This window comes from Erpetoichthys calabaricus, chromosome 2 (assembly GCF_900747795.2).
Source record: "Erpetoichthys calabaricus chromosome 2, fErpCal1.3, whole genome shotgun sequence".
Lineage (NCBI taxonomy): Eukaryota > Metazoa > Chordata > Cladistia > Polypteriformes > Polypteridae > Erpetoichthys > Erpetoichthys calabaricus.
This window is the reverse complement of record NC_041395.2, coordinates 73,614,110-73,641,343: the sequence shown is the minus strand read 5'-3', so window position 1 is coordinate 73,641,343 and position 27,234 is coordinate 73,614,110. Positions and strand designations below refer to the sequence as shown.

The window sequence follows — 27,234 nt, the reverse complement described above, 5'->3', positions numbered from 1 at the left end:
AAAAGTGAATTGCAAGAAACCATCAAGACCTGAAGGATCAAATAGGCAGTTATCATTGGAGTAAGTCTGCTTATTGATCATAGTTTTTACAGTGTTAAAAATTTACTTAGCATTTTTGCATCAGAGATCAGAGTTATAGTATGGAGACTGAATGTTCTCTAGTGTTGCACGTTTTCCATGCTGCAGAATGTAGAATGCTATAGAATGCAATTTGTGGTCAAAGATGGTCGATACCTTTCCCATTAAAAGTTGTGTGAAAAGCAAGAAACGGGCACCAGCCCATCACAAGAACAACTGACACACCGGCGGCAATGCACAATCCCTTTCACACTAACCTGGAATAGCCAATTCAAATTACTGTATCTTTATGGCTTTCTATAGATGTTAGAGAAATTACTACGCTAAATGTGGAAGAATATGCAAACTCCACTCGAACATGACTAGGCACACAATTCAAACCCATGACACCAGATCTTTACAGCAGCACCAATAATGATCATTATACCTTGCTGCCCTATATAAGAGCTACTCATTTATACACTATTAATTTTACTAGTAAATTACATTTCCATTGTTAATATTTAACGGCTCTACTTTTTTAATCCTGTTTCACTTACAGTTTGCAGTGAAATGACTCACCCTAAATATGTTTGGAACTGCAGTTGGCTTCTGTAGTGGGTGACAAGGAACATATTTTGATTTCCTTATTAGCTGCAAGTTGTCCACATTCAACCTAAGTGTTACGAGCCATAACTTTAAGGTATCATGGTTACCACAAGGAAGCCAAGAGAAACTGTAAACACCTTTTTTCTGTTTATATCCTGAATATTCATTTTTAACCATTTCCTCAAAAGACAAAATTTCTCTAAACAGCTTTAGACAAGTTTTTGGTTTTGTGTTGATCAGTTTGCTTATTTATGTCTAAACTCTACGGACCCTGGTTCGTTCATCTTCCATAAGCCTAAAGAACATACAAGGATTTTTTTAAATTTATAAAAGAAAACACTTCACTTTAGAATACAATTTTATGGGGCAAACTGATATTTACCATGATTATGAAGAAACAAATTCGACTTGAAAAATGTTGAACTTACCCCTGTGGTGGACGGCCGGGGCCCTTGCCTTTACCGGTACGCCTCTTCTGTATATGGTCCGGGGGAAGAGGCATGGACTGATTAGTACCTCCTCTGGGACACCAGATGGCAGCTCCCCTGGCTGGCAGTGGTGCCTCAGATTCCCGCAGGGCACCATGGGAGATAGAATTCTCTATGACCCTCTTGGGATCCGTGGGTACCACCAGGGGGTGCTGCAGTGGTTCCTGAGCCCATGTGGGTGGTTCTTCCGCCACACCTGGAAGTGCAGCTGAAAATCCAAACACCTGGAGCACTTCCGGGTGGGCTATAAAAGGAGCCAGCAGCCACCATTCCAGGAGCCACAGTCGGGAAGAGGGAGACAAGGCTTGCCAGAGAGGAGCGGAGGAGACAAAGATGTGAAAAGAATTGCGTTTTTGTGCCATTTTTGTGGGAATGTGTTATGCCTGTGAGAACGGGGAAGGCTTTGCCACAGGCGAAGAAAAAGAAATAAAACATTTGTTTTATCAGTGTGCCTCCTGTGTCTGTCTGTGTCGGGTCAGGCATTGATATAGTGCCTTTTGTCACACCCCTTAATTTTTAATAGTAGACATGGATTTCAGGTATCTAAGCATTTTCCACAGTAAGACTGAAAATATTCGGTACAATACATAACACAAACATTGCTATGCAGAGACCTTTCCACCAGGTGAGCGAGTACTGCATCTTTAGCATAACTATCAATCATTAATTGACATGAAAATGTACACCATGCTATTTTCTTAGGATAATACTTAGCGCTATGCATGACAAAATTTTTTTTGAAATCTAGAATGATTCAAAATACTGATAAAAGTTCTATGCTAATCTAAATTAGGTAAAAGTCACCATGTGTTGCTCTGCACAGACTTTAAAAAGTTATTTAAGGACACTGACCTTCTTTTCTTTGGCTCACAGAACTTTGTAAATGTGTTTATAAATGCTGCAGCACTTGATTTTAATAAGAGAATATTAAAAAAAAATGCATGCATCAAATATAATTCTTTCTTCCCCATAATAGTGTGAAAACCAAAACAAACTCAAAAACACAAAAGAAACAGACAAGAGTACTTGGTAACCTCTGTAGCAGTGTTTATGTTTGCAATCCTATGCATTAAAAAAGCAACACATTCATCAATGTTAATGTCAAACCTTTAATTAGAATGTGTTTTGCAACATTAACAGTGTAACTCAAAGTGACTGAATTTAAATTTTTAGATCATGTCATTGTTTATGTCTGACTATTCAAAAATATTTTTTAAAGTGCACTAATTGGTAAAGTTTTTAGAGGAGACCATCTGCTAATGATGGCAAGAAAGAGAAATCAAAAATAAAAGATGATACCTGTGGCTTTTGATGCAGTCATCACTGACATCTGTGCTCATAAAAACCTGTAGATGCTGGAGAGGAACCAGGCCCGGTGGGAATCTAATGCAGAAGGTTTTGGATTGCATGCAAACTGCCAGACAATTTTAATTCAAGTGTTAAAGTACTTACGGTCTTAATCTGCCTTGAAAAGTTGTGGTTTTCCAAGTACTTTGGTACCCAGTCAAATTCTAAAATGCCAAAAATGTAACTCTACTAACTTTTTAATAGTACCAGTAGCAAAGTGAAAGCCGGTATCACACTGATGAATGACTGCAGGTAGAAATAATATTTTGGAACGCACAACAGTAAGTGATAAAAGCATAAGTGAAAACTACATATGAAATGGCTCATAGTGCTACAGTACTACATAAACGTATCTTGAAAAGTCATGTCTCGAAATGGCAAAACACCCATTACAGAGTTAACTCAGAAATAGATTTGTACGTGCTTTGAAACCACATGACACTGCTTGCATATGAGTTATAATTGTTTAACATGTACATGTTGAGATTGACCACTACAAAATGAAACCGGGATTTTGCATTCATTCTATGATTGTTCATCTACAGAAATCTGTGAGTATCCATCCATGTCCTAAGCATCATCAAGGTCGGGCAGAAATGTGGGAGGAAACTATACGGCAGCTGTAACAGCACCCATTGCTGCAAGTAAAATTCCAGACCAGTTACAAACAAAGTGGCTATTTGCCTTGTGTACGTGAGCAATTGAAATGACCTGCTCCATTTGTTAATACCAAAATAAAATTTATTTAGTGCTTTACTGCTTCAAAGCTCATCTCTCCAGTAATATGACATGTACTACATTAACAGATAGGCATCACTTAGACAGACAGTTGTTATAACAAATGGACAAAACCAAATACTGAATATGAATCTAGACACACTAAATTTCTCCTATTCATTTGGTTTTTGAAGTCAAACTAATGATCGTTAGTATAACTTCTAACGTACATAAAGCAAACGTCTGGTATATCCTATATTTAAATGGTTCTTTGGTTAATATAATGGGAGTCTTTCAGTTACAGCTAATTAAATACAAGTAAAACCAGTCTAGTAAAACTTCTAATTTTTGTTTTGTATACAGGCTAAGCAATAACAAAACTTGACCATTCATAAAAGATGCTTTGAAAAATAGCACAACAAAGGCTGTTTTTACATGAGTTATTGAATATATTAAAGTAAAACTAACAGTGATGATTTCACACAGGAAGCATTTAAATTGGGACAAACGTAAAAGGGACAGATTTGGACAATTAAGGCAAGAGTTTGTAACATTTGAAAAGTTTAATCAAATTGACTCATCCATTAAATAATACTCTGTATTAGTAAGTTTGTTTTTTTTTTTTGTTTGTTTTTAAATCAGCTAATGGTGTATACATAAATCTTACAATAGCAAATATTAGAAACATAATAGCGGGATTCTCTGACAAATCTGAATTTTAAAGCACGTTATTACAAGAACCCCACTTGTTATTACACTGGAATAACCCCCTTGTCTATCACACATCAAGTTCAAGTTGTGCATTGTAATTTGAGATTGCTTAATGTCAATACTAGTTAACTTAAATGTTAGCTGCACAACCACTTGATGGATACACCGCCATTTTTAAAATTTGCTGTTACTGTTAGTATTTATGTACAGTGGAACCTCTAGATACGAGTTTAATTCGTTCCAGAACTGAGCTTGTATAGCGAATTTCTCGTATCTAGAACAAACTTCCCCATTGAAAATAATGGAAATCCAGTTAATCCGTTCTGCACCCCAAATATATTAACATAAAAATCAATTTTCCTAACAAATAACACTGATAAATTATATATACTGAAGTCTACCTTTAATAAATAACACTGGAAAATAATATAACTGATTATTAAAAGAATCAAAACAGGTGTCCAAAGTGCAGTAGAGCATTCAATAAATCTTTAAATAAATAATCCTTAAAACAGTTGTGAAGTGGAGGTTTAAAATACACAAGAATAACAATCTTTTAACACGAGGTTAAAACGTCAAAAGGATGCAGTCTTTAAAAAACAGATGACAATCCCCGCTGCTTCTTCTCTGTTAGCGTCTCACCTGCGGGCTCTGCAACAGACGAGACACTGTTAATGCAGCTGACCTTCTGTACACCGTCCTGCTTCAGCTGTTTGGCTCGCCTGTTCAGGTACACGCGAGCCTGCACTCGCCTGCCTGCCTGGTCTTGGTCCTGGTGTCTGTGTGTCTCTCTCTCTCTCTCTCTCTTTTTCTTTTACTTTTTCTCCCCCTTAACCGGCTCGCGCTTCTCTATATATACGGGGAGGACATGGCAGCTGCAGCCCATCAGCCACAGGAACAATCATGGATGTGGGCAGTTTCCTACCTGTGCACTTAAGTGAGAAACGCAGACACCGCAGATCGCGGCTCGCAACTGCTACCACGCCCCCTGGCTAAGCCGCGAGCTATACACACAGCCTGGCTCGTGGCTCGTTACGCGAGCCAATGCTCGTATTTAGATCTGAATTTTTCGCTCATACTTTCCTCGTATTTTGAATTTCTCGTATACAGAGGTGATCGTATCTCGAGGTTCCACTGTATTAAATATTCTATTACAGAAAAGGGTACAATATTTTCTATGTGAATAATAGTTTCTTTTAATTGAAAACCCTATAAAACAGATTTCCGTTTTTGCTGTAACAGAGTATTGCAAAACTGCACTTTTATTGATACTTAATACAAAAATTCTAGTATTGTGACATCCCTAATTTTTCCCACTGTTTAGATCAGGGCCTGTATTTATCAAGTATCTCAAAATTACTCCAATAAATTGCACGAAAAAAAGCACCAGATTAGAATTTAACAATATTCAAAGTAGTAAGAGAAGAAAAAGTTTTAGATGGTGGAGGAGATAATAATAAAGAACGTTAGTGTGCTAAGCTGCATGTAATCATTGCCAATTTACCACATCATCAAGAATAATACTGAAACGAGTACAGAGATAGAAAGACTGAGACACACAAACCAAATTAAGAGTACAGCCCAACACCAGGCATGCTTATTTAACAATGATTGCTCCAGGGAATGCTGCTACTCTGCACCCTTTGCGGGTTTAGGAAATGGATGGATGAGCCACATCCGTACTTTCAGATGAATCGCGTTATTATGACAACGGAAAAAGCCTTGTAAAGTAATAGTTTTACTGACACTAGCCATAGCTATTCTTGCATGGGTTCTGAAGATGCATTCAATCTTCTAGTGTCCCAATCATCTTTTACTGTGCCTCTCTCAGTGTTCCCTGCTTATCCTCTCTGAGGCTCCAGCCGCCTTCTTAAACAATCCTGGGCTTGAAAAATGTAACAGGAATGTTCCAGGGGTTCATGGAATACAAAGCTAAATATACTTGCATGACATTTTGCTGTCGATCACTCATCCAACCCCACTTATCTGCACGGTAAAATGCTGGCTACTACAATACAGTTTGCACTGATGTCCACCTGTGTGATGATACAGCGATATTTCTTGGGATTGACATAAACATACTCAACAACACTTGGGGCAGTAGTCTTTGAGCACATACCAATTTGCATAAATGGAGCTTGCTCTAACATTAACTCGTGGAGGGGTGGAGAAATGTATAAATCTACATATTACGGCATGTGAATTAAAGGTGTTTGGTGCAAACTTCGAGACATGGTTAATAGTGACAAACACAAATGATCACTATAGCAAAGTACCTTGCACTGTACTTTGGGGAAACTGTGTATGGCGTCTCTGCATAGATGTAGTGAGCATGTAACATACAAAATTTGGTAGAAATATTATTCTCTCTCTCTTGCAAATTGACATCCTTTTATAAGTTAATTGATATCCAGTATTTTTAAAACATTCACCCTTTTCCAGAATGTGTGCACCTGTCTCTGCCTGAATGCCATCTTCTGGCAGCTGATAGCCAGTTAAGTCAGCTCACAAGCTCTCCTAGATCCTGGTGAAGTTAGGTAGAGACTCCTAAATTAGGGAAATTGTTAAAATGTTTTAACCCTCCTCCTAGGAGTAGTACAAAATTAGCATCAATCAGATTTCTGAACAAGTTACGACCATTTTCCTATTCTGAGACACTTCATAAATACAGGCCCAGGTGTTTTTTGCCTATAAAAGGCAGTGTGCAGGAAGCAGGCAGGGTGGTGTAGTGGTTAAGGCTTTGGATTTCAAACCTCACTACTGACACTGTGTGACCATGAGCAAGTCACTTGACCTGCCTGTGCTCCAATTGGAAAACCAAAACAAATGTAACCAATTGTATCATAAATGTAAGTCACCTTGGATAAAGGAGACAACCTCATAAGTAAATGTAAAACGGGTTGGGTGTGGGATGGAAATTGAACCATGTCACTTTTACCTGCAGTTTGAACATAGCCTTTGCTATTCATGTACCAGCAAATTGCATTGCCTTTTTTTCTATTTGAACAGATGCATTTATTTATTTAAATAACTGTGGTATACCATTCTAGGTTGGTTTCATCCTTACGCCAATTGCTGCACAGTAGGAAGTGGCTCATGGTAATGCTGCACTAGAAATAGATGATCACAAAATGGATAAATGAGCAAAGGTCAATACACACACACAAACACATATATATATCTATATATCTTACTACTAAATATCTATCTTAAGGTATTCAGCTTGTTTATCAGTTGACTAAAATATTGCACAAGCATTTAAAAAAAAAAAAATCAATCTGTTGAAGACCATCAACAGGTTTTGTCAATAGAGTGCACTGTTCTACAGATTAAGCTAAGCTGACAAAGGTACAGTTTTTCTCATTAAAGAATACGTTTGGGGTGCTCCGTTTTCCGTAGTTTACATTAGAAAACACCTGGACAGACATACTTACATACTTTTTTATATTATATACAGTGACTATAATAAGTCATCATACCCTGTGAAAATCTATACCTTTTGTCACATTACACCCTAGAAAATAATATAGTATCCCATTTTTTCTAACCTGCATGTATATATTATTACCCTCTTTGTCAATGTGAAAACAACATTCTAAAAGATTCTGGACAATTATTAAAAAAAAAATTAGTGATCAAACACTAGACTAATTACCCCACCTGACATCCACTGTAGTGGTGATGATTACCTCAGAATAAAACCGGCTTAAATATTTCACAACTAGTAGTGCAAGGCTCTGAAAAAGAAACCAACATGGCTGGGAAAGTGCTGTCAAAAGGCCTCAAAGAAAGTTGTTGAAAGGCAAAAGACAGAAGAAGGCTTCAAAAAGATTTCAAAGGCTTAACTAACCCTTTGAGTACTGTCCAGAGTATCATTAAGAAGTGGAAGGTGTATATCATCACCAAAACATTGCCTAGATCAGGCTGTCCATCCAAACTGGGTGACCGAGCTAGAAGGGCACTAATCAGAGAGTCTATCAAGAGGCCAAAGGCAACTCTGAATTACTTACAAGACTTCACAGTTGGGGCTGGTCAATCTGTGCATATGACAACAATCTCTCAAACTTTACACAAAGATGACCTATATGGCAGGGTGGCAATAAAGAAAACTTTTCTGAAAAAGTGCCACATTCAGTCGTATGTGCTCTATGCAAAAATACACCGGGGAGATTCTGCTGCCATGAGGAAAAAGGTGCTGTTTTCAGATGAGACTAAAAATGACCTTTTTGGGTTGAACTCCAAGTGCTATGTTTGGCGAACATACCCATTGTGAAGCATAGTGGTGGCAAGCATTACGTTGTGGTGGATGTTTCTCTTCAGCAGGGACTGGGTGATTGGTCAGGATTGATGGGAAAATGGATGCTGCCAAATACACACAAATTCTTGAGGAAAACCTGCATCCCTCTGCTAAACAGCTGAAGACAGGTAGATCATTCACCTTCCAACATGACAACAATTCTAAACATATCACCAAAGAACATAGTGGTTTAAGGATGGGAAGGTGAATGTTCTTAAGTGGCCAAGTCAAAGCCCAGACTTAAATCCAGTAGAAAATCTGTGGATAGACTTGAAGAGAGCAGTCTATTGCTGCTCACCATAGAATTTGATCGAACCGAACAATTCTGCAAGGAAGAATGGACAAACATTCCACAATCTAGGTGTGCAAAGCTAGTAGAGAAATATCCAAAAAGATTGATGGCTGTAATTACAAAAAAGATCAGCACTACTAAGTATTAAATCAGGGGATTGATGACTTTTCCAACCCTATCATTCTTGTTATTAATTATTTCATTTTTTTAAATGAATTTTCTGATCTGGTCGCTTTTTTTCCAGTAGTTTGATGTAGCAAGGCAACATTTGTAAATAAAGCTAGCAAAAGTTCTTTTGAGCATGGTTTCTGATTTCAGGCTGTATGACAAACTAACTATTTATACAGGAACACTCTCTATTTATATATATATATATATATATATATATATATATATAAAAAAGAGAGAGAGAGAGAGAGAGAGAGAGATCTATATATATATATATATATATATATATATATATATATATATATATATATATAGAGAGAGAGAGAGAGAGAGAGAGATATCTATATATACAGTTTTTAAATGATGGTTTTTATTATTTAGGGAGAAAAAAAATCCAAACCTACATGGCCCTGTGTGAAAAAGTAATTGCCCCCTTGTTAAAAGATAACCTAACTGTGGTGTATCACACCTGAGTTCAATTTCCGTAGCCACCCCCAGGCCTGATTACTGCCACACCTGTTTCAATCAAGAAATCACTTAAATAGGAGCTGCCTGACACAGAGAAGTAGACCAAAAGCACCTCAAAAGCTAGACATCATGCCAAGATCCAAAGAAATTCAGGAACAAATGAGAACAGAAGTAATTGAGATCTATCAGTCTGGTAAAGGTTATAAAGCCATTTCTAAAGCTTTGGGACTCCAGCGAACCACAGTGAGAGCCATTATCCACAAATGGCAAAAACATGGAACAGTGGTGAACCTTCCCAGGAGTGGCCGGCCGACCAAAATTACCCCAAGAGCGCAGAGACGACTCATCTGAGAGGTCACAAAAGACCCCAGGACAACGTCTAAAGAACTGCAGGCCTCACTTGCCTCAATTAAGGTCAGTGTTCACGACTCCACCATAAGAAAGAGACTGGGCAAAAACGGCCTGCATGGCAGATTTCCAAGACGCAAACCACTGTTAAGCAAAAAGAATATTAGGGCTCGTCTCAATTTTGCTAAGAAACATCTCAATGATTGCCAAGACTTTTGGGAAAATACCTTGTGGACTGATGAGACAAAAGTTGAACTTTTTGGAAGGCAAATGTCCCGTTACATCTGGCGTAAAAGGAACACATCATTTCAGAAAAAGAACATCATACCAACAGTAAAATATGGTGGTGGTAGTGTGATGGTCTGGGGTTGTTTTGCTGCTTCAGGACCTGGAAGGCTTGCTGTGATAGATGGAACCATGAATTCTACTGTCTACCAAAAAATCCTGAAGGAGAATGTCCGGCCATCTGTTCGTCAACTCAAGCTGAAGCGATCTTGGGTGCTGCAACAGGACAATGACCCAAAACACACCAGCAAATCCACCTCTGAATGGCTGAAGAAAAACAAAATGAAGACTTTGGAGTGGCCTAGTCAAAGTCCTGACCTGAATCCAATTGAGATGCTATGGCATGACCTTAAAAAGGCGGTTCATGCTAGAAAACCCTCAAATAAAGCTGAATTACAACAATTTTGCAAAGATGAGTGGGCCAAAATTCCTCCAGAGCGCTGTAAAAGACTCATTGCAAGTTATCGCAAACGCTTGATTGCAGTTATTGCTGCTAAGGGTGGCCCAACCAGTTATTAGGTTCAGGGGGGCAATTACTTTTTCACACAGGGCCATGTAGGTTTGGATTTTTTTTTCTCCCTAAATAATAAAAAAGCACCATTTACAAACTGCATTTTGTGTTTACTTGTGTTATATTTGACTAATGGTTAAAATGTGTTTGATGATCAGAAACATTTTGTGTGACAAACATGCAAAAGAATAAGAAATCAGGAAGGGGGCAAATAGTTTTTAACACCACTGTGTATATATATATATATCTATATATCTATATCTATATATATCTATATCTATATATCTATATATATATCTATATCTATATATCTATATCTATATATATCTATATCTATATCTATATATATATATATATCTATATCTATATATATATATATATATATATATATATATATAGAGAGAGAGAGAGAGAGAGAGAGATATCTATATATATATCTAGAGATATATATATTTATATCTATCTATATCTATATATAGATGTATATAGATATAGATACTGTATATGACAGAGAGAGAGATGTTTATGAAGAAAAAATAAACTTGGAAAATACAGAACTTATCCTTTCACATATTGTCCAACTATAGTCTTTCAATCTGTTATAGGCAAACCACTACCCAGCTAAGTTTGACATACCTGCTAGCTCTGAAAAAGAATGCATGGACTACCAAGTTTAAATATATTATACAAACTTATTGGCGTACTTATTGGAGTTGTACATCTGTCCTAAATATGTACTTTTACAAAATTGCTTTCAATAAAACCAATCAAAATTGCATAATATGTATGTATAAACAAACACACACATACAGTTAGGTCCATAAATATTTGGACAGAGACAACATTTTTCTAATTTTGGTTCTGTACATTACCACAATGAATTTTAAATGAAACAACTCAGATGCAGTTGAAGTGCAGACTTTCAGCTTTAATTCAGTGGGGTGAACAAAATGATTGCATACAAATGTGAGGCAACTAAAGCATTTTTTAACACAATCCCTTCATTTCAGGGGCTCAAAAGTAACTGGACAATTGACTCAAAGGCTATTTCATGAGCAGGTATGGGCAAGTCCGTCGTTATGTCATTATCAATTAAGCAGATAAAAGGCCTGGAGTTGATTTGAGGTGTGGTGCTTGCATGTGGAAGATTTTGCTGTGAACAGACAACATGCGGTCAAAGGAGCTCTTCATGCAGGTGAAAGAAGCCATCCTTAAGCTGCAAAAACGGAAAAAACCCATCCGAGAAATTGCTACAATATTGCGAGTGGCAAAATCTACAGTTTAGTAAATCCTGAGAAAGAAAGCAAGCACTGGTGAACTCGGCAACGCAAAAAGACCTGGACGTCCACGGAAGACAACAGTGGTGGATGATCGCAGAATCATTTCCATGGTGAAGAGAAACCCCTTCACAACAGCCAACCAAGTGAACAACACTCTCCAGGGGTTAGGCGTATTGATATCCAAGTCTACCATAAAGAGAAGACTGCATGAAAGTAAATACAGAGGGTGCACTGCAAGGTGCAAGCCACTCATAAGCCTCAAGAATAGGAAGGCTAGACTGGACTTTGCTAAATAACATCTAAAAAAGCCAGCACAGTTCTGGAAAAACATTCTTTGGACAGATAAAACCAAGATCAACCTCTACCAGAATGATGGCAAGAAAAAAGTATGGAGAAGGCGTGGAACAGCTCATTATCCAAAGCATACCACATCATCTGTAAAACACGGTGGAGGCAATGTGATGGCTTGGGCGTGCATGGCTGCCAATGGCACTGGGACACTAGTGTTCATTGATGATGTGACACAGGACAGAAGCAGCCGAATGAATTCTGAGGTGTTCAGAGACATACGGTCTGCTCAAATCCAGCTAAATGCAGTCAAATTGATTGGGCGGCGTTTCATGATACAGATGGACAATGACCCAAAACATACAGCCAAAGCAACCCAGGAGTTTATTAAAGCAAAGAAGCGGAAAATTCTTGAATGGCCAAGTCAGTCACCTGATCTTAACCCAATTGAGCATGCATTTCACTTGTTGAAGACTAAACTTCAGACAGAAAGGCCCACAAACAAACAGCAACTGAAAGCCGCTGCAGTAAAGGCCTGGCAGAGCATTAAAAAGGAGGAAACCCAGGATCTGGTGATGTCCATGAGTTTAAGACTTCAGGCTGTCATTGCCAGCAAAGGGTTTTCAACCAAGTATTAGAAATGAACATTTTATTTCCAGTTATTTAATTTGTCCAATTACTTTTGAGTCCCTGAAATGAAGGGATTGTGTTCAAAAAATGCTTCAGTTGCCTCACATTTTTATACAATCGTTTTGTTCACCCCACTGAATTAAAGCTTGAAGTCTGCACTTCAACTGCATCTGAGTTGTTTCATTTAAAATTCATTATGGTAATGTACAGAACCAAAATTAGAAAAAAGTTGTCTCTGTCCAAATATTTATGGGCCTAACTGTATCCATCTATCAGCACAGCCTAGTGCTATGTAATATCTCTTGAAGTTCTAGAAACCTGCTTTCAATTTCAAGTAACTCTGAAGATCCAACATATTTTTTCATTCCTGGCAGCATCAATCAGAATAAACTTTGAATGGTGCACCTTTCCATCACAAGGTACACTGGCACTTATTTGTACTGTGAAAATTTATTAGTGCAAACCAATGCATGGTGAAAGTCTCTGATCATGTGTGAGAAACTTTACAGTATGTGGAGAAAACCCTAAGCAGACAAGGTGAAAATATAAATTGTACCAAGCATAATCGGGCTAACCACTGCTAAAACTCTTATATAATCTGGGAACTTTATCATTCCCTCCAGCTACAATACAAGCAAAACATTCTTAAAACTACATAAATATTCAAACCAATTAAAAAACATTAAACTGTTTTTTGCAAGATTTGTGTGTCAAACTGTGTATACAGTACCTAAAATGTTTGTGTTCGAAATAGTGTACTACACTTCACCAGTAACCACATTAATAAAAAAAACAATGTGTATATTGTGTATGAAGTCCATATATTCTTTATAAACTATACATTCATGGGGGCACTTTTACACCATAAGTAACTAAAGTTTTCCAAGCACCGTTGCATACGAGGAAACAATTAGTCCATATTCATGGAGGACAGGATGTTACAGTTCAGTTAATGTTACTTTCTTGAGAGATTAGTAATCGCAGACATTATGTGTACATTTTAAACCAATGATAAATAAAGTCCATGTTTCATTACTGAGGATCATCTGGGGACTTTGTTTTAAATATACAAATACACACCTTGTATTACATGTACATAAACAGACTACATATATAATCAATTACCTGGTGCAAGCTTTTAAAAGAAAGAAAAACAGCAACTTGAAAGAGTAGTATTTAATAAGCTTTGCTACTATTTTTATAACAGTATCTTGCATTACATGTAAAATGCCGGTGCAAATGCAAGCTTCTAACTAAATACTGTACATCTTAAATTCCTTTTTATTTCAAAAGACTGTCTGAAGGATTAACATGGCTAACCAAGGAAAGGCACAGTATCAGTGAAACACATTTTTACAATAGAATATAATAGAGCAGAAACATCAACTAAGTCAGGGTACTGGTCTCAGAGTATCATTGCTTAAAAACCTCTACACTTCCAAAGATCAAAAAGGGAATATTCTGTTAAGCAACCCCATACTGAACACGTGCAGACCTGCCCATGATGAGGCCTATTCTTTGTTTTAATTGCATTTGAACAGCATGCTTCAAGATAAAGGAGGCGTTAAGTGGGTTGAAGAAGCAAACCATATACAAGAGTAACAGATGAGTGAACTTACTTACACACAAGCTTACATATCTTACAAAACAAACATCTTTTGAGACAAAAATTAAATAATTACTGATGTGTAATACAAGTAAAAGAAACCCTTAACACCATTATAAATAATTACTTTACCATTCATTAAAATCATCTACATCTTAATGAAATTCTGCATCACAGTTTGGCTGTAGTACATTCAGTAGTCTTGAATATAAAATGGTTCTTATTCATTTCAACTTTTAATCAAGACCAAAGGTAGCACATCAGCCATTCTACCTTTCCAAAATTAGTCTCCAGAGATACAGTAAAATACCCACTGTGTGGATATGTTTTTACTTTCTGAAAATTCAAAATATTTTGGTCCTCTTAGCATGAAAACGAACAAAAGAAAACAGGATTAGTATACATTGTCCACTATAATACTAAAGGATAGACTGTGTGGTAGTAGATCTCTTTATATCAGCTAATTGTTCAAAATCTAATCAGCGATATATTTTTTAAAAACCAGACCAAATATATACTTAATTCGATTTCTGTTGTACACAAATACTTTAACTGTATCTTCACAAATCCAATGGCAAAATAATTCATTTACTATAGTTGTAAAGCAGGAATACAAATCTATGCCCAATTAATGTATATGGAGTTAGCATGTCCTCTTCTCATCTGCATTGATTTTTCTATGTGTACTCTGGTTTCCTGCCTACTATCATCCAAGCAAAATCTCATATGTAGGCTAGGATGACTGATTAACCTGCTCTGTTATGAGTGAGTGTGGGTTTATATGCCCCTCACTGGAATCACTGAGATGGATTAAGACAGCTCAGAAAATGAAGGAATAATTTGTGTTCTGTTCATCTATATTGTATCATTAATGGATCAGGGGGTGAATTGCTTGTTTTCTTATACTACACCAATGCATCATAAGAAAATAATTATCACTGTTTTTAACCACTTACATCCAATACTGCACACAATCTTCCAGTAATAGTTTAATGAATAGCACTAGATAAGTGGTACTAAACTGTTACTCTGGGGAATAACCACACTATTAATGCAGCTGGCAAAGAATAAAACAAAAAAGTGGTATTAATGGCATTTGAGCATAAGGATCATCACTCAAAACTTTATTAAAATAAAGGTATAAGGTAACAAATTTATTTTGTCTACTAGACACACTTCGTTATTATTAGTATTTTATGAATGACAAAAGGTAGCAATTCATCATGGACTGCCCAAGCTCCCTCTGAGGTAGCTTAAACAAGTTGGACAAAAATCCACAACATGCAATTTGATTAAACTGCATAAAATATAAATGGTTTTGCCCTTTACATAGTAATGCAGCACGACTGCAATGGTCATTTCCAACCTGCTCTACAGATGTTACAGGCTTACAAACAGCTAATTTGTTAATACATTAAAGGCTTTATTATGAGAGTTTACATTTGAAGTAAAATATCAAGAAAATTTGAAAGGCAGTGACTAGTTGTTTTGTTAACAAGATAGAGAATAACTCGCTTTCCCATTTATAACAGCACATAAAATAAAGTCAGCTTTTGTCACCTTGGTGTTAATGAGACACTGTAAAACACACATTTATAAAAGCTCCATGCCCACTGTAATTTATTCTATCTACCCTGTGCTATTTTCTCTTTTTTCTATTAATTTATGCAATGATAATTCAGATATTAAAATAGTGTGCTGCCTTTAAATGTGGCTCACAACTTAATTAAACAAATTACACTTCTCACTTACTCCAGCAGGTCAAAATGAACATGCCTTGCAACTCTTTCTTTGACATACTTCCTTTGCATCCCTTTTCTAAAGACAGTTTAGTAATTATGTGGACATGAGGGGCAATAACCAGAAGCAACAGAAACAAATCAGGGCACAAACCTGAAAGCACTGTCCAGTCTACTGAATACCAAACTACCACACACACACACTCTCTCTTTCACTTATGCTATCCAACTTATAGTTGCCAAACCAGTTACTGAAAGAAGCTGACATTAATTACAGCATAATACTGTAAGTGAAACTAAACATTTTGTGATTGCAGTTTTTCTTGAATGTTGGCACTTTTGTGCAAATTCCACCTTCACACAAATCTGTTTATGAATTTAAAATATGCTGTTTAGAGTAAGCATTTTTTCCTCTTAATCTATATAAAATGCATATCTACTGCATTTTCTTGCACTGATGTTTATATTATTAACAATATTACCAAATAAATATTTATCTACAGTTCTACCTTAGATATCTGCAGCTTCTTCGTCCTCAAGAACCCCTTCAATAACTGTGCCTTTGTTAATATTGTTCCATGTAATCCTAAAACTAACCACAGTTTTAAACTTTTTGAAGTTTATTTGCACAGTCCTGCCGAGCAGTGATGTTTTAAATACATTTGGACTTCTGAAAGGTAATTACTAATAAGGTGCAACATGAAAGACCTCGATAGTTGAAGGAGACATCTCCTACTTACACTGTGATTGGAGACCAGAAACAGCACTGTTGGTGGATAAAGTTTCTACAAGATCATCTGACAACTATTCTTGGTAAGCTGGGTAGCTGCAAGATAGCTGTAAAAGGCAAAAGGAAAAAAAACAACACTGCACTTTGTTATGTTTTAACATGAACCAACTGAATAAATATCAAACAATGGTTTAATAATTAGCAACTTTTGTGCAATTGTAGCCTTAAATCCTAAAATGAATATTTTAGGTGCTGGAGACATAGGATGAACTGGTATAATATTTATATTTCCTTTACCTGTATTCTGAGTCCTCTAAACAGGAAATCTAACTCAATGCAAATATAGACCTAAATATTAATTATTTTGTTATAAATTTATTACATATCTATTAGTAGTGAAAAGTCAAGCAAAATGACACCTTTTATTGGCTAACTAAAAAGATTACAATATGCAAGCTTTCGAGGCAACTCAAGCCCCTTCTTCAGATAAGATGTAATGTTACATATCCATTATAAACCATTAACCAATGCTTCTACAGTTAAACAAGATCCCATAATATTACAGTCTCTCTGTTCCTGTAATAAAACCCTTTTTCACTATAGGTTTATGGAGTGTAAATCCTTACACAGGGAAAAACGGAATGAATCTTGAACAGAACACAAACCCATGCAGGGTACACAGAGACCAAGGCAACTTAGCCACCTAAATTTCTAAACATGCTTTCCTTTACTAACATTTAGTGAAAAAGCACAGAAATAAAATACATGTTAAAAAACTACAAATATACAGAAAGAATTCCATCAATTTTTTCATTGAACCCACAAGACATTCTAAGCCAACTGGATGGGACACTGTAAAGAAACAACAGCCATGAACTGGCATGCTGAGAGTTTTCCTATTGCACATCAGATTGGCCCACAATCGTACTGTGCCAGGGCAACCAACATATGAATAAAGACTACAAATTATAAACAATTGAAGCAAATTAAGTGAATAAGTGCCTTTGTTTCACTGAAAAACATCTTCCTATTGCTTGAAGAAGCAGCATACACTAACCACTAACACTGCAATAACCAGCACTGAGAAAGGAAGTTATTGAAGCCTGGATTTCCTGCTTTTGGTGGTGGCCAAGAACTCTGAGGTTTATAGTGGTTTCAGGAACTGACTCATCTAATGATTCATGGATTAGATATTGGTTTTTATATGTTTCATATGTCTCTGGCCATGGGACACCAATTTGTCAAATAATTAATCAGGTGGGTAGAGGCTGAAGGTGTTTAATCTCTCCCTAAAACAAACTGTTTCTTTATTCATCTAAAATATATTCTTTAGCAATGTTTGGATAAATATTTCAGTAGATACATTTGGCACATGTTTTAAATTATTATCTCATTACTGTATAAACTGCTGAACTAGTGGTTTACGGTAACAAAACTTACAGCAACAATGAATAACAAAGCCTTTTTTCTTGGAAAAGTTCCTCATCCAGATGTCTCCAAGATAAAACAAAAATAACAAAACATACAAAAAGAAATTAAAAGCTGTTAAAGTGGAAAAATAGACCTGCGAAAACAATTTTATAAAAGTCCACATTAAACAAGGAGTTTTTCCTATGTTAACAGATAGTGAATAGATGCTTATTATATTATTGACCCATTAATAAAGTTTTATCAGGTATGTTTATTACAAATTAATGTGACCAGTAAAGTCTACCAAAGTCTTAAAGGTTTCTGCAGTTTATACAGTTCTTAATATAGTGTAACTTGTGATGACCATGTGATGAAAAGTACACATTGTAAACAGGATATCAGTACATTTTCTCTTAACCCAAATATATACAAACACAGAACTACAAATACATATATATTTTGTTTGTTGGATCTGAAACCCTAAAGTGATATACACTGCTGTTCAATCAAAATACTGGGCTAATGCACAATATACAGAGCTACAAAAATTGGTACTAATGTTAATGTTCATTTTTTTTTTTTTAATACATTATCTAACAAAAATGTTATCCTTCAACCTCATAATATATCCTGAAATCATAAAATCCTTTTTCAGTGACCCTGCTATATTAATCAGATCCATATTATTAATTGCTAAAGAACAATGATTAATAGAACAGATAGATACATCAGTATTAAACAACATCTACTGCATTTATTTTTATAAGCTGCTTTTACTGGATTTGTAATCTATTTCAATTCCAAATTGCAATCTAAAACAGGAATAATAGGACACACTAGTCAAACATAAATAAATTACTAGAAAAATGGAAATAAGACAGGAAAAAACCTGAGTGGAACAACATTCCATACCATGGATTTAATCAGTAGAAAACAACCATAGAACCTAGAGGAAACTTAAGTATAAAGCTTTTTTTCTTAACATCTGTTAAGGTCACAGACTTGAAACCACTTAGCTACAAGTTCCATCCCTGCTCCTAGACTGAATAAAACAAATAAAATTCAAAAGAGATGCATTTTATATGAACATCACACCAAATGTTGAGTTTAGTTTTAAGAACATGTCTGACAATAAGACTATGCTTTGATACTTCTCTATTTTGAAAGTAAAGCACTTGTTCATCTCTAATTATGGTTAATGAAATTCATGGTCGCAGGGCTTTCATAATTGTTTCATTATTTTTTAAAATGCGAAAGTACTTTCATAAACTGATTTCAAGCAAACTAAAGTCTAGGTTGTCATTGCAAATGATGATAGCAAAATTATTAAGTATTACACTCAGAGACTTGTGTATATTTCAAGTGCACTAAACAGCAACCAAAATTTGCTTCTTCAAATTTGAAGATGATGGAATTTGTCACAACCTACACTGCAACCTTTTTTAATTGACAAAATAATCTGTATTAGAAATAACTTCTGCACATTCTAACAGTTTTTTTTTCCCAATGGTTGTTACTTCCTATATACGAACTGCAGTTAGCAGTGATGCTTCAACCACCCCAACTGCCTAACACTCAGTGTCCAGCAGGTCACTTAATGTCTTCAAGTAAAAGAAGTAACCGCATGCAAGTTTATTTTTTGCTCTTTTATTAAAAGGCTATCAGAATCATTATTTGACAGGCAACAGTTCAAATAATCAGCATTTTCTGAAGTTTATGGAGTCATGGCTTCATTCGCTTTCAACTGACACTAAACATGGCTTTGATTATCTGCCAGGCGCTGCTATGTATCATATTCTCTAACAAATGCCACCACCCTGCTACATGATATGAACATTGCAAACAGCATTCAACAATCAATGTTACAGCATGTATTTTTTAATAATCATATCTTATACATTTAAGAATGAAGATATAAATTCTCTTTGAATATTAATGGGAAAAATTATGCATAAGGAAATCTCAATTTATCAAAATCAATTTATTCAATTAAAAAATGACACATTCTTCCTTACAAACAAAACGCCTTTTTATCTTCTGCTAGAGTAGTACTGATCTGTTGGCTCAGACCGCTACACAGCAAAACTGGTAGCATTAAGGTAACAGTTAAGATGTACAGTACATATAAAAGAAGGAATGGACTGTCATTTAACATTATGGCTTCTAGAATCTGAAATGCACTCCAGGTACCAAGGACTACCAGTTTCAACATTTAACCAAAATGAACATTCTAATGATACTGTGAATGTCATAATTTTAAACTTCACCCTAGTTTTATTCAAATTAACAGAATAGGTTTTGCCATTTAGTTTTACTTGTTTCATTTCTTAGTAAAATGCAGACACAACAGCCAGACAAAGCAGTAACTATGAAAGACTGATTGACCAATATGATTACATGAACACACTATAGTTTCATGTTGACATTGTATATGTGTTTACTATTCATTCATCCTGCAAATATCCAATTAAATAATTGGAAATGAAAATTATTTTGTGTTATGTGATAACATTTAATCCATCAATCAGTTTTCTTAACCTGTAGAATCCAATTCAGAGACGTAAGCATTAAATATTAAATGCCTAAAAAACAAAGCAACAACCCCAATCCATAAAGTTAAACACGTCATAAATTTTGAGAAATTACTTAAGAAGTCTTCTTGTAAATTTTGATATTTGACTAACAAAGATCAGGAGCTGCAACTTCTGCAAGTTAAAAAGTGTTGCATAAATCAAGAATGAATCCAGTCAGCTATTCTGCATATGGCATCTTGAAAACTACCTCTTCTACTGAGAAGCACAGGTCCAACTTTGTCTTTAGTTCTTATAGAACTTCAAAATTTAAAAGCGCTACTACAATTCTTACTACAGTAGAGAAAAATAAAAGGTAAATACTGAATTCTACCCTACCCTGAAAGATCTCACTTACAAAGACAATAGGCAAGGCCAAAGTGCACACAGTTGGCTGCCAGTTAGTTGTTTTATAGCTATACAGTCCTAAAGTAGATTTACTTAGATGACGTAAGTGACTACAATCCAGCTTTCCTTGCAATAGCTCTTGTCATTTGTTTAACAAAAGCAAAACTGCAGTGTGAGAGACCTAAAAACTGTATTCATACTACAAGTTCAAACACACGGAACATCAAAATTTAGGTGAACAATATACACTTATACTATTTCTAACAATTCAAAATTTAATACAATTAGAATTGAACAGCTTTTCAGAAATATGAGCAACATGCCAACTAAACACATAAAGTGTATGCTATAAAGTGATAAAGTAAACAAATATAAAAACATGTAAAACAGCGCTAAATAACATTTTCCACAGTATCACAAAAGGGAAGAGTACCAATCCATACTATAGTTTGGCAGATACTATCATGTAAAAAAAAAAAAAAAAAAAAAATCAATTGAACTGTATAGTTAATCAAGAGGTTTCAACACACCTTGACAATACTTACACCTATGTTTTAAATTCCCATTTATTTTATACAGTGTCCTTCTCAATGTGCTCTGACTGCTATTCAAATGTACAAATGAGATCAAGTCTAAAGCAAAATAAAGCATCAAACCCTATCTGGACAGAAATGTGTTTATATCAACAGACATGCAGTTTATTAAATTCAAAATCCCCTAGTTTAAAAAAATAAATAAAAAAATTTTAAAAAGTTAAAGGAAATCTGTAAGAAGTTAAGCTGCCAACACAAGAAAGAAAACCATTCTCCAGCCTAAACACACTCCATAAATGGAAAAAAAAAACTTTTGGGGACCTTAGTCAACAGCAAAAGTATATGAATATCTAGACTAGGTCATCTAGTCACTGTGCACCAACTCAGGCATTATATAATGTATTTTTGCACAACACAGTACTAAACGCTTTGCTGGAATACAATAAAGGTCAGACACTGGGTCTGTCACTTGTGATGCTAATATCTCCCATTCACCCTTTGGTCCCATTCCAAGAAAAAGAGGGAAAACTTGGCAAAATTTGGAATCATGCCAAGTGCCGTTACAGGATACTAGGAAGACATAATATAAAAGAAAAAAAAAAAGATTGGTCTGAACATGTAATGTGTTATTTTTTTTTTTTTTTTTTTTTTACAAGTGTACACTGAATGTGTATTGAGGGTATTTAGTGGTTTATACAATAAGAATATATTTTAATTACAGGATTAAATGTGCTTAATAGACATTAAAACAATTAAGGCATCAGTCTTGACAAAAGAGAGACGATGAATTCTCTAAACCAAAACTATTCCTTTGTTCAATTTAACAATTAACAGTACACAAGACAAAAATACAAGCAAAAAAATTCACAGCAATATATAATCATTGTAATTTTTAAAACAAAACACAGACCACCAGGCAAGAGAGATCATAAATTTTTTGTTAAAAAAACTTCCACATGAATTAGTATTACACTTTAGCAAATACAAACCTAGTGTTTCTTTTACACTCTTAAAGGCTTAATGCTCTTATCACCTAATCTAACAAATAAATTTTCATGTTATGCTAAAACAGAATTAAATATTATATGCACAGATAAAAAGGTACTACTTGCACTAACTTCTGATCTCATATCTGGATCTACCTGGGTATAAATATTTTCAAAAAAGCTATGATGACCCTTTTTCTTATTCTGATTTCAGTTATAGTATTACCTACAAACAAAAAAGGAAATACTGCAAAATGATGTGTGCCAAGGCTAAAGTTACTCTTTCCAAATTACAGAAATTAGCAATTTATAGCTTTCTCCAAGATATATAGTGGAACAGCAAGTATGACTTCATTTTAAACTATGGTCTCCCTCTCACAAAAGAAATAAAGGAGTTGGTGATTCAAATATGAGGCATATTAAAATGCTATTGATAAGCTAAATTAACAGATAACTTATCTGAAGCATACACAAGCCATATGGTGTTACGACCACTACCGCCTTTTGCTGGCATAACAATAGATTGTTCCAGACATGAACTGGAAAGCAAGGTTTGAAAAATGGTCGTTGGCATGAATTTTAAGTTCACAAAAGTACAAAAGCATGTGTGTATGTTTGCATTTGCCATCCTCACCTCCACCACCTTCTCTCGTTTACAGGTGCATAAAAGGCTTAAACAGATGTCAACTTAACTATCAGACTGTTTAGCTCTTAGCTGTTCATACTGCTCCAACTATTGCAATTAACCAACTTCCCAAGGAGTTGTTTAGAACAGCTGGCTTCTTTTTCACTTATTTTTACAAAGTAGCGCATTCTTTTCTTGGTGTCAATCATTTAGAAATTTTCATTGCAATTTTCCAATGAGACTGTCATCACATTCATTCTAATAGTTATTTTTCTTTTCAAAAGCATCCAGTCACTGGACGATGTTCACATAAAGTGTGTTTGAAAAATGGATGGCATTAAAACTATTGTTGCTGTTAGTTTAATACGTAATTAACCAAATAATATTAAATTGATGTATTTACCACTTTTTCTTTATTTCACAAATCAGCATATTAAAACACAAGTCATGAAAGTTACTGAAAATTGGGAATAAGCAACATTTCAGAATGAATGAACACTGAATGAGTGCACAGTTTTGTACTCATTCTATATGAAGTGTATAAAGTTTAAAAGAAAGAACATGCATTAACACAATATATTCATTACATACATCATTATGTTTTATGAGGGGCTGATAAAACAAACTAAAACTAAAATTAGAGTAATATAAATTGTTTGGAAACTAACCTGTAGGGTAAAAACTGAACAGATAACTACAAAATTACGGAATTATTTTTGGTTCAAGACTGAAATCTATTTGTTAAAATAATGAAAGCATCATAAGATGCAGGAATACTGCAAACACAGTATTGAAAATTTCAAAATGCTAATAGTTTGATCATTAAAAACATTTTACTCTTATTTAATGTAGACAAATAACCTATGAACCCTAAAAGCTGAATAATCAAAAGTTTTAATTTTTTTAATACAGTGAAACCATTCTTTAAATCCACAGAAATGCCTTTTGACTGAATATTTGTGGGTAAAGTAAATAATAAACAATAATTCCAATATTATTTAAAATTTTAAAATGTATTTTATTTAAACAGTTATGATAAAAAGCCAGTTAAATTAAATCTTATTAACCGAACCCAGTTAGTACTTAAGTTCTGCTAGGAAAAACATGCTGACCTCAGAAATATGTGGCATATCTTAGCACATATTGCTAAGGCAGATAGGCAAGTCTATGCTGCAAGTGCCAATAATGCCACTTTGAACACAGAGAAAAAGAAATACAAAAAGGTGGAAATGATACATGTAAACAAAAATCAACTTTTTTTAGAATTATTTTCCAAGTTCATCTTTACTTGTTAATTGCTGCACTCTGCAATTATTGCTACACAGAAGGTAAAAGAAGGCAAAAGTAAACTTCAGACATCAGAAATGAAAGGATACAATGTCCTATTCTTTCTGCTTGCAAATGTAATGCAGGCTGGAATCCAATAGGTCCAATAGTTGCATAAGATGAAACAAAGCAGCTATTGCTCTCCACACTATTTTTTCTCAGCAAACAGATTTACTTCTCACCAGCCTGTCATGTCAAGGGTTAAGTCTTTTAGAAGTCAATCTGTTTACTGTAGTAAATGATAATGGCCCAGTTAGAGACATCAACAAACACCACATTGTATCTAGTCCATCGTTTTACTTGGAGGCTACTGTTACATATAAGGCAATAATTAACTGAAAAAATAGGCTATTCTAAATAATACAATACTATAAATTGTTTGGCAACAATGAATTCCTTTCAGAATTCACTTTGGCACTTATTTTGAAAGAAAGAATAAGGAAAGAGCATAGAAATCTATATGAAAAAAGCGTTGAGCAGATATGCCTTTCAAAACTCTTACATGACAGATGACACAGCACATGGTATGGTACATGGGGGTTTCCTAACTGATGACCCCTAACAGGTGTTTACAGAGGAGTGCCAACTGACTGTCTTTATAATCCTGCTCTGTATATAAACTATTTGCAAGCAAATTATTTCATTGAATACGGTAAGTATACTTCTAAAAATCGTAGGCAACATCCATGATACCTCAGTGAAACAAATAAATTAGGTGAATTTTGCAGATGCCAATGTTTGCACCTTCTGTTTACAGGTTCACCTTTGTACTCTGGTTTAGAGTGGTTCTTCACTAACAAGGAAACCAATTTCAAGTGATTAAAAAAGGTTGCTGGGCCAGAAATCTGACCAGCTTTATCTTATCATAACATAAGTTAAAGTTACATAAAAACTGCCTGGTTTCTATTTTTCAGCACTGATTAAGCCAAGTACCTGTCAAGCTACTTGTACAATAAAAAGTTTAGTTCTGAACACTTTTCTGTTGAAATAAAACCTGCCTTTGTACAATGTCTGACGTTATTTGCTACGTGTATTAGGAATTACGGCTCAGTGGTTAAACTGAATGGTTCCTCTTTGTACAGTAAGCATGACCGAGTAAGAAAGTTTACACACAGGAAAAAAAAAATGATCAGAGCACAGATTTAATAAAAAATGAAGTATACAATAATGACACACCAATGGTTTTCAAATGAAAGAAATTAAATCAAGAAGCTTATTTATACCATACCCGCCTTAATAATGATAGGAATCAAAGTAAACGTCGCATAGAACAAATGAGTCAGTACGAAACAATTTCAAAAATGTTCACTCTACACAAAAATAAATGAATTTGTACCCTTTTAAACCAGCAATCTCCTCACTTAAGACGACGAGTTTTAATAGGTTTAACATTTCCTAAAGGGAAAAAAATATTACAAACTTCAATTCAATATCCGGAATAAAGGGCAGTATCAGGAGACAATAGGTTTCAAATTACTGTAAAGATTCTGGCTACGTTTTAAAATTAACAGAAACATCAAAAACAATCTCACGATCTTAAATGTTTCGATTAAAACGACTTGTCTGATTTGGTGAGGAATTAAAAATAACATTAAATAAGCGTGTTACTTACGGGGAGGAAAACGACAAAGGAAAGCCGAAGGCGGCGGATAATCCTGGAAGTGCAACAAGTCTCCTTTTTGCTGAGTCCTGAAAATGTTCCCCTTCACTCCGCAACTCCCAACCGCAGAAGCTCTGGAGAACAAAACAGCGACAAACTGAACCTCCATCTCACTCGCTTTCCTATCCAATCCCCACCACTACCTCCTGTTTCCACCACAGCAAAAAGAAAGAAATGAAAAATAAAAACTAAAAGAAAAAAAAATCAACCCGCTCTCTCTCACGATGACCGAGGAGAGTCAGGAGACCGAGATCGGGGGGTCTCTCTCATGCCAGTCGCGCGGAAGGTCGGGCTTCTGTACAAAATATGTGAAAAATTTCAAAGATTTTCGTGCTGTGCAGCCAGGGAGCTCGAGCGCAGTGAGTCAGTGGACGGGAGTGAAAGCGCCCGGTTACAACAGCGACGAGAAACAAGATAAAACCACTGTACAGCAGCCACGGGCGCTGCGCCTCGTGAGACCCCCTTTTCCTAGCTCGCCAAGGTCCCCCTTTCCTCCTCCCCCATTTTTTGACTGCATAAAACATGGATGTTAACGGAAAACTACAACTTTATTTTTCCACATGAAAAGAAACGAAAAAGAAAAGTGCCCGGCTTTGCAACCATTTTGCATACCATTAAAGGCAAACTTACCTCAACCACCTCTGTTGTGGTTTTGTTTTGTTTGTTTTTTTTTTTAAATTATCCCCCTTTTTGGTTCCTTTTGTATAATGTTTAGTTGCAGTTTTTTGGCTTTTTTTTTTTTTTGCAAACTGTGTAAAGTTATTCTGATGTTTCTGGGCCAGCCGGGTATGTATACGTGAATCGTCAGCGCACCGACAGTGATGTGAAGAATGCTCGGAATGAGAAGAGGAATGAAATGAACGCGAAGACCGAACTCGCGGGGGGGGGGGTAGGGGGGTGTGTGTGGTGGGGGGGTGAGTAGGGAGGGGGTTTGTGGGCGGGGCGGGGCGAAGGTGGCGTCATCCCGAGCCACGGACGGCCGAGAGGGGCGGGGCTACCACCAACAAGATGACCTCATGAGATACGCCGGTTTTGAATAAGGCGCAAAAGGAGGGAAGCAATGCCCTTTTTTTAAAAGCGTACTTGCATACTTTGGTCACATAAAACTGGTTGCAAGAGGAACTCTTAAACAATCGCCAACTGGAAGCATTGCTTATTTGTAAAGACTACTTACAGAAAGGTAACTCAAAAGGCACATTTAATAT

General features: G+C 35.5%; 1 protein-coding gene across 5 annotated transcripts in view; it reads right to left on the bottom strand.

The window, feature by feature from the left end:
- tead1b (TEA domain family member 1b) overlaps nt 1-26,894 on the bottom strand; it is a 184,158-nt gene extending 157,264 nt beyond the window's left edge. For all 5 annotated transcript variants that reach the window (XM_051922781.1, XM_051922782.1, XM_051922784.1 and 2 more), the window contains exons 1-2: nt 26,660-26,894; nt 25,982-26,103 (exon numbers count right to left, since the gene is read on the bottom strand). The gene's annotated coding sequence lies outside the window, so the exon portion shown is untranslated. The remainder of the gene's footprint in view (nt 1-25,981; nt 26,104-26,659) is intronic.
- Nucleotides 26,895-27,234: the final 340 nt, after the last annotated feature.